At 40.2% G+C, this 11,867-nt stretch overlaps 1 long non-coding RNA gene across 2 annotated transcripts; it reads right to left on the bottom strand.

The window, feature by feature from the left end:
* Positions 1 to 285: 285 nt before the first annotated feature.
* On the bottom strand, positions 286 to 11,511 carry LOC128028752 (uncharacterized). Of its 2 annotated transcripts, XR_008187253.1 has the most exons (5): positions 11,108 to 11,511; positions 10,578 to 10,629; positions 6,536 to 6,730; positions 6,305 to 6,410; positions 286 to 658 (listed from the first exon to the last, which is right to left on the bottom strand). It is a non-coding gene; the product is annotated as an uncharacterized LOC128028752 (long non-coding RNA). The 2 variants fall into 2 exon arrangements; XR_008187252.1 differs by lacking the exon at positions 286 to 658 and having other exon boundaries at positions 5,692 to 6,410.
* Between the last annotated feature and the right edge of the window lie 356 nt (positions 11,512 to 11,867).

The raw sequence follows: 11,867 nt of genomic DNA on the forward strand, positions 1-11,867 counted from the left end.
TACCAACTCATTTTATACAGTAGGTGTGGATATTTACACATTTACACTTACACCAATATTCACTGTAAAAACGTTTAGTTGCTGCCTTAATTTTTTTTTAATAATCAACTTGGTTGTCATTTCAACATAAATGACATTAAACCGACTTAAAAGATAAAAATAATAAATTCATATAACATACAAAAAGTTGATGATTTAATGTAAAAACATAAGCTGCCATGACTTACTGATCATATCATTTTTTTTTTCCTATTTTTGGTTTGATATACTGATATAATGCAACTAAAATGTAAATTTTTAAGTGTGACCTAACTGTCCAACTATTTCGGGAGTCATAATCAGTAAATTTCATGCCTCTAAAGACGACTCTAAATGAAACCAGAGGAAACAAGTGCAGCTGTTTAATAAAAGGTTAACATCAACATCAGGCTGGGTCTAGCCAAAGAAGCCACTGATTGCAGGCAGAAGAAACACTGTGTCCTAATATAAATTGCCTCTGCAAGTGCATGCCTACTGACAGATTAAAACATCTTTGAAGTCTGCCATACATCACTTGAAACTCCCATCTTGGTTTTAAAGCTAATACGCTTAAGTCTTCCAGAAGTCAAAGCTGCTCCTTCACGAAATTGTAATCCCGGCTTTGATGATTTGTTATGTACTGCAGGAGAGAAAAGGGAGAAAAACTGTTAAAGTTGTACTGGAGGAACTTTTACAGACATACAAGCTTTGTTTATAGAGATCTGAGACTTTTAAAAATAGTTGACCACCGGTTTCCTCAAAGTATATTCTTCCACTCACAAATATGCTTAAAAAAACCCAACCTGAAAATCAACCCAGATAACTGTTATATAGATAACTTTTGTATAGTTTCTATAGCAACACACTGAAAATATCCTTGCTATTAAAGTGGCTAATAAAAGCGATTAATAATTAGAAATAGGTACAGAGTGCTGTAGATTCACAAAACAAACCCGTTGCTGAAGATCAAAGCAACATCAATAATGATTAGTAAATAAAAATGAGAAGCGGAGGATATTAAAACTAAATCAATGTGGCCGACAGCATTATTGGTTTATTACCCCTGCTGAAAGAAAACATAAGTGCCCTGGAATTGACCACAAGCAAACAGAACACATTAAACTAAAACAAAGACTGAAAACTCGAGTCAGCACAAACGCAAAACAGCCCATTACCCTCATTATCGCTTAAATAAATATGCTGTCTTCAAAATCATAATTGCTTAGGTATACTGAACGTGGAGGGATGAAAGTGTCCAAGCAACCTAACAAACTTTTTGTGAAATGTTTTGCAAAACAGAAAGACATTCATCAGTTTTTAAACGTCTGAATGCATTTGAAAGCCTCTGTGGATGTGGTCCATCGGCATGATTACATTTAGAAAATAAGCTATTGATAACTATTGTGAACTGGCAGTTTTCATTTGGAATTGCTGTTAATTTATACAACTTTCTAATGTAAATTCAGAATTTCTGAATATATTCAAATAAATGATTGTACAAATGCTTCATTTAGTTAATCATTAATGAAATGAGTTACTTTATTCAAATCGTAAACTTTGAAATGGTTGCAACTTTTGTTGAATAATGCTTCTAACCATCTAAAATATTTGTCTTGACACATGTTCTCGGGTCCAGGCATGTTCTGTATTACAAAGCTTCTTTAAATACCCTCAAAGGAGATGATGATTATGAAGCAGGAAATTTGAAATGGATAGTTTTGCTATAGCCTGCGTGAAAAAAGCCCTTCCCCCGTGGCTTTCGGCCCACTGTCCCCGTTAACCTGCCTTCACTCATCCTGGTGAGCCGAGAAAACAAAGGAGCTGCAGAAAGCCAAAGTATGTCATCGATTATTTCTTTTACATTGATTTTAATTTGTGTTTTGCAGATTTAATACAATCAAGACAAAGTCAGGATATTTGACACCGATGTCAGAGCCGCAGCAGAGAGAGGAGAGCCAGCAACTGGAAGTGTTTTAGGAAGGTGAGAGAGAGCGAGACTCGGGCTCTCACATCCAGGCCCTACGGGGGTTTTTATTCAGTCAGACATTCAGTTGTGCCTGCGTGGGGTCAGCAGGTTTACCCAGAAAAGCCTCCTTGGGGTCTGATAATGTAACAGCCATTTGCTACGGCATTGTTGAAGTGTTTTCTTGAACTTGCGGAGCCTAAACTCTGTGACCTGAAGTCCGTGTCTGACATGAAGGCTGTTAGATTCACATATTATCTGAAAACGTACAAGGTTTCAATGCATAACAATTTTTAAAAAAGCACATTATATTCAAAACAAAAGGACTGTAAATTACAGACAAAGGGCTTATTATCACTCCGGGTCTTAAACTGACAAACGCAGGGAGCTATCGCTCATGGTGGCCTGGAAAAATAACAGCTTTCACACACACGTGGCCTTGGGATTGCTTGCTATTCGAGATCAATTCTAAACAAGGTACATCATGGAGGTGACAATTACATAAAGACAGTTGCTGGATGCTTTTAAAACCATTAGGCAGACAAACATTTGTGCTGAGCCCTGGAAGGAACGCCGCGCCAATCGTGGGTTTAGGGTTTGGAGCTGATTTCTTCACAAATCAATGGGGTGTGTTCACTCGTTCACATGCAAACACAACGGCATTCACACGTTCACTTACCCAGAAACACTGACGCTTGATAATTCAATAAGTAGGCCAAAAGCCATGCGAGGACAGGATTCGGAGGGAGTGCGAATAAAACGTGACAGCAGGAGTGAAACTGAGTGGGAGAAAAAGAGACTGACAGACAGAGACTAAGAAAAAGGGCAGCGCGTGCACACATACACACAAAAAAAGAGAGAACCAGGCTCATTCTATTTTGGTTGCTGTCAGCTCCAGGATAATCTACAGAGGCTTTCCTGACTGAGATGGCAGACTAAGAGCAGGCTTAGTCCCTGAGCCATCTCACCATTCCCCTCACACACATCTTCTCTGCGACCTGCAACTGCACTCAAACACATACACACACCTCCACCACTGACAGCAAACTTCAGATTCATGTCTTTAAAAAAACGTAAAAATGCTTCAGAACAATTAGTACTGTGAATATAGCCATTCAAAAAGGGGATAGCAGTCTACCAGAGTTGTACAGTCTACCAATCGACTAAGAGCTGGAGTTAAAAATACAATTACCCATTTTAATCCTAGCAGAGATTTTGTTTCATTTTGGTTTCCAAAATATTTTTTTAACCAAAAACTAGTTTCTTAATTTTTGCCATGCTAATTAAAAATCTACATTTTAATTCGTACAATAACCATATTGTAATATTTTTGGATCAACAAGTGAAAACTAAGTGTTAGCTGTAAAATAGCTTCAGATTTAAATTGAAATTTAAAAAAATTAGGCATGTTTTTAAAGTGTTATGCACTTACACAATTTATTAATCTGTCAATATTTATTGCCCATAAAAATGTTATGATATTTTTATATTTTAACCTTCACATTTTTGTTTATTTTTGTTTTGTTACATTAGACTGAAAATCGAATAATAAGATGTTTAATGGCAACCTATACGCCTATATGTATAGTGTGACAACATTTCCTTCTTAATGTCAAAGAGCTGGAGCTTTCCTGGGCAAAATAAGAAGGGATTTTCAAAAGTGTTTTCAAATACTCTTTGTATGTGCCTAAACAGAAAATATTCATTAAGGTGAAAAGCATGACAACTAACCCTGGTTTTCTATAAAGCTGATTTAAAATGTTCAATTTGTGTTTGAAAAGGTGGTCTAAGGTTCAAACCTCTAAAGACCTTTATTTTATCTCTCTGTATTTTTGGTTGCATTGGTTTTTCTTAATGTCAGGACAAGCCAGCACTGTGTATTATGTTGTCCTGGAGGTTGAGGAAAGGAGAAGACGTGCTGTCCATCCAGAGCAGGGATCTCTGGATGCATGTCTGACATGTTTTCTAAGTAGAGGACAGGAAGGACAGTCTGAGGCCGATGGCTCACACCCAGCCTGCCCTCTGTCTCTCTGTTCAGGTTAGTCAACAGTCACAAACACAGACAGTGACAGTCTTCCCCCACCATCAGCACCCACCATCTCTCACTGTGCTGCTGTTCATTTCAACAGCACCCTCTCAGTCCTGTTGCTGAAAATGCGCATGTCTTTTTCGCTTTTTAATTAAAAAAGTAACTACATTTAAATAAAATTGAACATGCTCAGGCAAATTCAAAAAGGCTCTTGACAATAAATGAATCAAGCAAAAAAAAAAAAAAAAAAGCTACTTTATGAAGCTACTATATAAATGAAATGTTGTTTTATGTTTTAATTTCACAAACATCTATAGAAAAATTCTATATATGTAAATCTAATACAATATAAAATAAAATCCTCCTCCATATATTTTTGACAAAATGCATTTTAAAAATATAAAAACATACTTTTATTAAACAATGCGGCTTCAATATAGCATCAATAAATCAAAAATCCCCCATGCTAATCTTTAATAAACTCTGAAATAATACACAAATACAAATACACAAACAAAGACAACAGCTTATTATAACAATAACTCAAATAATAATGAGAGATCACTTTGGCATGCAAGCAATGATCTGATAAGCCATTTGAACATCTGTTATCAATATTCTGGCCGTAGCAGCACGGCAGCTCCAATCCTATAAGGTCATGTGAAGCTGATGCCAAACTAATTCAACATCAAATGAGATTGAGATATGAGAGACTGAACTGTGTCCTGAAACAACAAAATAACGGAAAGCGTCTCATGCTGTGCCAGACATCACAATACGTGGGCACGATCGCACTGCAGGAAAGAATTAATAAGTTTGACAGTTGAACACATTTATAATATGCGTAGACTTCCAGTGGGAACGAAGGCTTTGTATGTCATGTGCCATATAATTGGGGAGGCTTTAGGATACAGCTCTGGCAATCGGTAATACCCGTTACCAATGAGCATTGCTCTTAACAGCACTGGGGCCATTATTTCCTCAAGGTGCTTGTGGAAGTGTGAGAAACATGATTTGAATGTTCCTTTGTGGCTTATTTGATGGCAGCACACACACACACACACATGCAGTGCTGTTGTTGATGACAGAGTGAGAGACGGAGCTGCCACCATGCTTTTCTCGGCACTCTGAGACCTGGCCACTAGCTGCCCCTGGCAAATCGCTGAGAAAAAAAATGTCAACCACTGTCATGCAAATCGCACTGACAACAGTCACCACAGCGACACAATTCCTGGCTCCCGAGGGAACAGGGCCACAGCCAAAAGAGACAATGTTTATTAATGACAAATTAATCAGTCACCATGTGTGATTACTGAGAGACTTACGTACAGTACATATAGGCGAAGACTGATTATCATGCTTAGAAATTCTGATTGAGTGCAAAAAAAATAAAAATAAAAAAATAACAATAATGAGAAATGTTTCTTGAGTAGTAAGTGAGCATATGAGAATGATTCTGAAGGATCATGTGACACTAAAGACTGGAGTAATGACAGGAATAAATTACATTTTAAAATATATTGAAATAATTTTTTTTTATTTTAAATGTCATAATATTACTGTTTCACTTTATTTTCATTAAAATAAATTTGTCTTGGTGAGCAATAAGAAACTTCTTTAAATAAAAAAAAAATCATTAAAAAAATCTGACTGACCCCAGACTTTTCAATGGTAGTGTTTTATTGATTAAGTCAATGATAATCACTAAACAGATATGATAAGGCATTCCACTAATAACATTACTCAGAAAGTTTCAGATGAGATCACAAAACAACTGCATAATTTTGGCAACCTTAAGTACAGCTGCTACAGTTTAATGTTCTTCCATTTCTAGACATTTCAAGATTTGTCCCCACCCACTTTTCGAGCAATAATTACAATTTAAGAGCTTGTCATTTTATGTTTTGTTGCAGCCAGACACATAAAACGACCTTGTCAGCTGAGCAGAAGTGCAATTGGAAAGCAGTGATCCTAATACGGCTGGAATGTTACAGTACATCACCTAATTAATATTCATGGCTCACCAGGCTCCTAAACTAAATTCTGTGTCCCAGTAATTTTTCAGATCTTTTCTACATCCCTTTTAGTTTAATCAGTTATTCAAAAGTTTTACTCCGTTACTAGCTAAAAGTTAATGAATACGAATGTAACACAGGTAATCTCACACCATTAGCCAGCGCGGCTACTGAGTTCAGTAAGGCCGGATAAGATGAGCCAGAACAGGTCCGACCCAACAGCATATTCCCACTGTAACCAAGGGGATTTCCAGGCCGTCTTCATTTGAACCAACTGACCTGGGTGCAGTGAAAGGAATACTGTTCTGCTTGGTGAGCTCCACGGATAGTCCGGGACAGAGGACGAGAGGGCTGGCCTATCCGTGCATTCCTGAGCTGGGCAGGGCTGAGAGAAAGAGAAAGGCTTGTTGATATACACTGGTGACATTTCCCCGCTGGCTTAATTAGGTTAGGCCTGTGAGCTGATTAATCTTCCTATGCCTGTGCTGGTAATCCTTAAGCTGCTCTAACCTGTACTGAGGTCCGAGGAGCCAGTCTGCCTGCCTGTCTGTGCAGATGGCCATGCAAATAGCAAGCTCACTCGATGGTCATCATGAAGGAAGTAAGCAGCTGAGCCTGTGCCACTACCATGGACCTGTGTAGATGCAGCCATTCTCCATCATACAGGTACACTAGTGGTCAAACCATATGGATCCATGTTGAAACCTGGAGGGGTAGTCAATATAATGCTGATATATGCATAAAACAACTGGATGTTTAATAAGACATACAATCCGTACACAGTATTTAACAAATTTTCAATGAAATAACTGAAATAGAAAATGTTTTTGATAGGGCTACTGGTTGATTTTGGAACTGACACAGATAAAATCATCTGCTAAATGACTAATTGTAAATGTACCACTTCTGGTTATCAGAAAGCTAATGCAGATAATGTCAAAATGGTCAAATATTGGTCAGTTATTCAGAATAGCTGATATATTATTACTATGATCACACACGCTCTCTCTCTACACACACACAGCTGTGCTCTTTAGCAGCAGTGCATTAGCTGTGGCCTACCCTTGTCCCAAGGGGTAAAAGTATTCAGGAATGTCGAATGTGGATGAAAGTATGACAGACACACACATGATCATCTATTGCGTGCTTAGTAGAAATAGTTGAAATGCATCCTTCACTACTGAATATTAGTGATGCTCGGGTCAGGTTTTTTTTCCAACCGTAGAGTCCGTGGGCTATGAGATGACCTGCACATCACTACTGACTATACATGTACATTCAGTCTGCCCACTGACTCCAGAGAGTCCAATAGAACAATGGAGAGCATGGACAAGTACTGTACATACCTTCTCCATGTGACGCCTCAGTAGGCAGGCATTCAGCCACGACCTCTATTACATTATTGAGCACTGTAGAACCATTATTTTAGGTCTCAGGATAGAATTTGGATCAGTCTCTCCTTCCATTTATATGTCCACCAAATACTGAGCAACACCACCTGTGGGCATGGAAAATATTGTTGCTTCTGACAGACAGTGAGCTTTCCACACCATTTTGCCATGATAAAAAAAAAAAAAAAAAAGAACCCTGTGATAAACAATCAAACAAACGTGGGCACCATCATGAGTCCAGACACTTTTTCATGAAAACATATCAGAGTAATCGTTGTTGGGTGGTTGTAGTAGCAACAGTCACTGTAACAACCGAACTCACATACGCAACTTTTAACTTCCACAGTTCAATAATAAGTAATAATCTCTTTCCATCAAAATGGCTGCCTTTGCACTAATTTTAGACCTGAGGGGCCTTAGCGTTTCAGAAGGATATCTACGGACACTCTTATGGTGGGACGATGGATATGAAGCCTCAGCAGATCAAATGGACCTGTCTGGATGGTTCTGGAAGAGACGGCCCGGTGTTGCTTAGCCATGGGCGTCACCCACACTGGCACTATCTAACACTCCACCTGCACAACCTTCCTCACTGCGGCAGCCTTTGTTCCAAGCCAGTAAACCTGTCACAGTCCGCCTTAAACTCGACTGTATGGCTTACTTCACATTTACCGGTCCACCTTAAAAGTGGGCCAGGCTCAGGGAGGCTGTCCCAGTGCCAGTGGAGTGCAACGTGAGCGCAGAAAGACAGGAGTGAACAATAGAGCTGCAGCCTAGACTCCAGAGCAAAGTACTGCAGAGACAGGGGTAAAGCAATATTAAGCCATGCTATGCTATAAAGGTGACCGGCTACTGCAAGCCTTTCATTTTCATTTGGAAAGCCTCAGAAATGTGTACGAAAGCTTGATGATTTCCATCGGAAATTCAGCAAGCAATCTAAGCAGAATGTACCTGACAAATCCTCTTAGAGAGCAAGAGCATAGATACCTGGACATGTACCAAGACAAAGTATCACATATCCCACCTCAAACTCCAAAGTGTTCGATGTCTGCAATAGCAGCAACAAGGTTTGTGATGAGAGTTTTTTTTTAATGCGGCAGTGGGTACAGATAGATAGAGAGAGGTAGAGAGAGATCTTGTGGGTGTAATGGTGGGTAGATAGAGAAAGACAGACAGGGATGTGGGTGTGATGGCACCATGCATTATACGTACGATGCAGTGGCTGATGCCTTAAATGCAGCAATGCATTATCCATGATCTATAGGCAAGCCATTATCTCATTAAGCAGCCTCTCATTGTCTCTCTAAATGCCAAAAAAGGTCTTAAACTCTAAAGGTGTTTGTGTAGAGACTGCAGTAAATACTCTTTGGCCTTGTTTTCATCATTCCTTTGTTGTAATGTTGCCGCAGTGTCATTTTAAACAGCAGTCAGACGTGCCACAAGATTGGACAAATGCTCCGCCAACACACAACGGAAGAGGAACGAATCATGAAAGAGCATGGGTGAACTCTAGACAACCCCATCTCTCGACATTTGTGCTCATAACACAATGCTTCTCATCAAATTTAATTAATTGGTAGTAGGGATCTCTGGTGGTATTCCAGTTGCAAATATTTAAGATCCAGTGACTTAAGGGATATACATCTAGGTTAGCCAACAACCAAAAAAGCAAGGCCTTGTCAGCGCTTGCATACCACAGTAGCCATGCTACATGCTACAGCCATATCACATAGCATGAGGGACACGAGGGGAACACACACACAAACTCACATATGACTCAGCACACATTAAAAAGATGACGTTCACATCTACAAAGTGAGCAGTTGAGGGCTCTCTGAGGTCAAACACAAGTGTACTGAGCCTTTAGCATGACGCTCTCCATAGTACTTTGTGCTGCTCTCAAATGAATAAAAATGTGGAATTAAATCCGGATAAATGTAAGATATTGGTTGGATAGTTCACACATAAACATAAGTCCCCCTCATATCATTCCAAGCCTTTATTAAGTTTTATTGTGGAACACAAAAGAAGATATTTTGAAGAATGTTTGTACAGCCTTGGTTACCATTGACTTCCACTGTGTGGAGAGACATTTCTCAAAATATCCTCTTTTGTGTTCCACTCAAAAATCATACAGACAACATAAGGGTGACTAAACTAAGACAATTTTTTTTTTTTTCCCTTTAACATGTGTTCAAGGCCCTGGTCTGGCAGTTTTTGAAATTAAACTCAAGAAATACAAAGGAATCATTTCCTCTTTCTAACCTTATCCCTCTAACAATTAATTCTCAGCTGATCCTACCCACTAGTGCATCACATGACCTGTATGCCGGCATTTCTTCAATGCCCCCCCCCCCATCCTCCAATGCACACTGTCCCTTTATACACATGGCTAGCTGCTTCCTCTCTCCTCTCACAGTTGTGCTTCACTGTTGACTAAAATGTCTGTCGTTTCCAACACCGACAGGCTGATGAGAGAGTGCCCCTCTCAGCTCCCAAGAACCTAACCCGTGCACATAACAGGAAAACGTCACAAGTTAGGGTCTCAGGGATTGTGAGAGGCACATTTGCAGACTGACTGCCAACCTGTGACAAGATTCGAGCACACTGATTTGTCCCACAAAAACAAAAAAATCAAACGTGTATGGCTATAAGAGGCCCATCTACTCACAGCTTTTGTGCATCCCCAATCCCCCCGACACTTGTTTGTCTGTCTGTCTGTGACACAACAAGTGCAACCTTCAGCTAGACACAACATTGACCCATCTCTCCCTCACTCCGCAAGCTCTCTCTCTCATTCTCTTTCCCCAACACCCTAACTCAGTCTCTAACATCGAACATTACAGCACTTGCCCCTAGCTCCAGGTAAACTCTTCACCAGCTCTTGTCTTGCCAAGCTGTTTGTACAAGCATTCAACGATAATCATAAAAAGCTCTCTTTCTAGTCACTGCGACTTACAGAACTACTAGTTTCCCCAACGTAAACCACTGAACTGTAACACTACCTAAATCATGATACGTTAATACAAGATAATACAAGACAATTTTGCTTATGGCTAACTGGCAAGCCCAATACAAGCAGCTTCAGACAAAGGTAATGAACACACTAACAGATGTTACAGCTGTGGGTGGGGAGAAGCAGAAAATGGTTTTAAACTCACCCTGGTGTGAGGATGAGGATGAGTATGAAGCCGATCACAGTTCTCTCGCAGCCTGCTCAACAAAGAAAGTGGGTAAGAGAAAGAAAGACAGAGAAATCTCAGATTTCAACTTTTGTTGCTAGCCCCTGCTGACAAAATCATGCAGATCTGATAGGCTAGAAAAAGGGATCGTCAAACAGTCATGCTGACTGGAGGGCTGTTCGCATGAAACGAAAGAGGAAGAATGAAAGAGAGGAGAGGTGGGCAGGAGAAGAGATGAATGGATGGTAATATTAAAGCAAAGGTCCTTATGTCCTTATTACAGCTTGCCGACAAAAGCCGCAGAGATGGAGAGCGTGCCGATGAGAAAAAGCCGAAGGGTGGTGTGATGGCACTGAGGATGAGAGACAGTCCGAGCAGCAGCCAGGGCCACACCACCAGCAAATCATGCCAGTCTGCTGGATCTCAGGAGAGGAGGGGGTGAACACACACACACACACACACACACACACAGACACACACTGCACAGGACTCTCACTCATTCACTTCACCTCACTCGTCCAGCGCTGCTCAGACACGGCAACTCCGCTCACATGTATATCCCTATTCCAGGTCTGGCTCGAATGGATGTTGGAAAACAGGCAGCCTGCCGCAGCCAAAAACCCTGGGCTATGTCCTGCCGAAAGAGCACGTCTGAGACACAGCTAATGCATCAATGCACCGTGTTACAGGCTCTCTACACTCGCTAGCTTGCTCTCTCCACACCCCCTTCTTCTCTTTCACTCTCCGTATCTGTCTTACATTTCATTTTCTCCCTCCCTCGCCATCTCTCTCGCTCTCGCTCTCTCTCTCTCTCAGGACACACAAATACACACTCTTCCTCTCTCTCTGAGTTGAGCAGACTGAGATATATGCAAAATTGGAAAGAGGAGGGGGGAAACATAGAAGCATGACACCCCTGGTCCCGCTTTGCGTCTTTATAAATCCATGTTGAAAAAAGTTGTAGAAAGGCGGGAAAACAGAGAAATATCATCCATTAATTTGCTCGCACAGCTGTGATCATTTAAAGCCAGAGGCCCACATCTCCTCAGTATCAACCCAAAGGGGGGAGGATGTTGGTGGAGAAAGAGAAATTGTGTCGAAAAAAGGCATAGATTTTCACGCTCTTTGATTTTTATTTTTTTTGGTCATTTTTACTTGTCAAATATTCCTACATTTGGTATTTCCAGTGACACTGACATTCTGGAATTCACTGACATTCTCTATCACATGCCCAGCATCATAAACACTATCCTTTAAAAAGAGAATGAA

The sequence above is a fragment of the Carassius gibelio genome, chromosome A15 (genome assembly GCF_023724105.1).
Source record: "Carassius gibelio isolate Cgi1373 ecotype wild population from Czech Republic chromosome A15, carGib1.2-hapl.c, whole genome shotgun sequence".
In the NCBI taxonomy this organism is placed as follows: Eukaryota; Metazoa; Chordata; class Actinopteri; order Cypriniformes; family Cyprinidae; genus Carassius; species Carassius gibelio.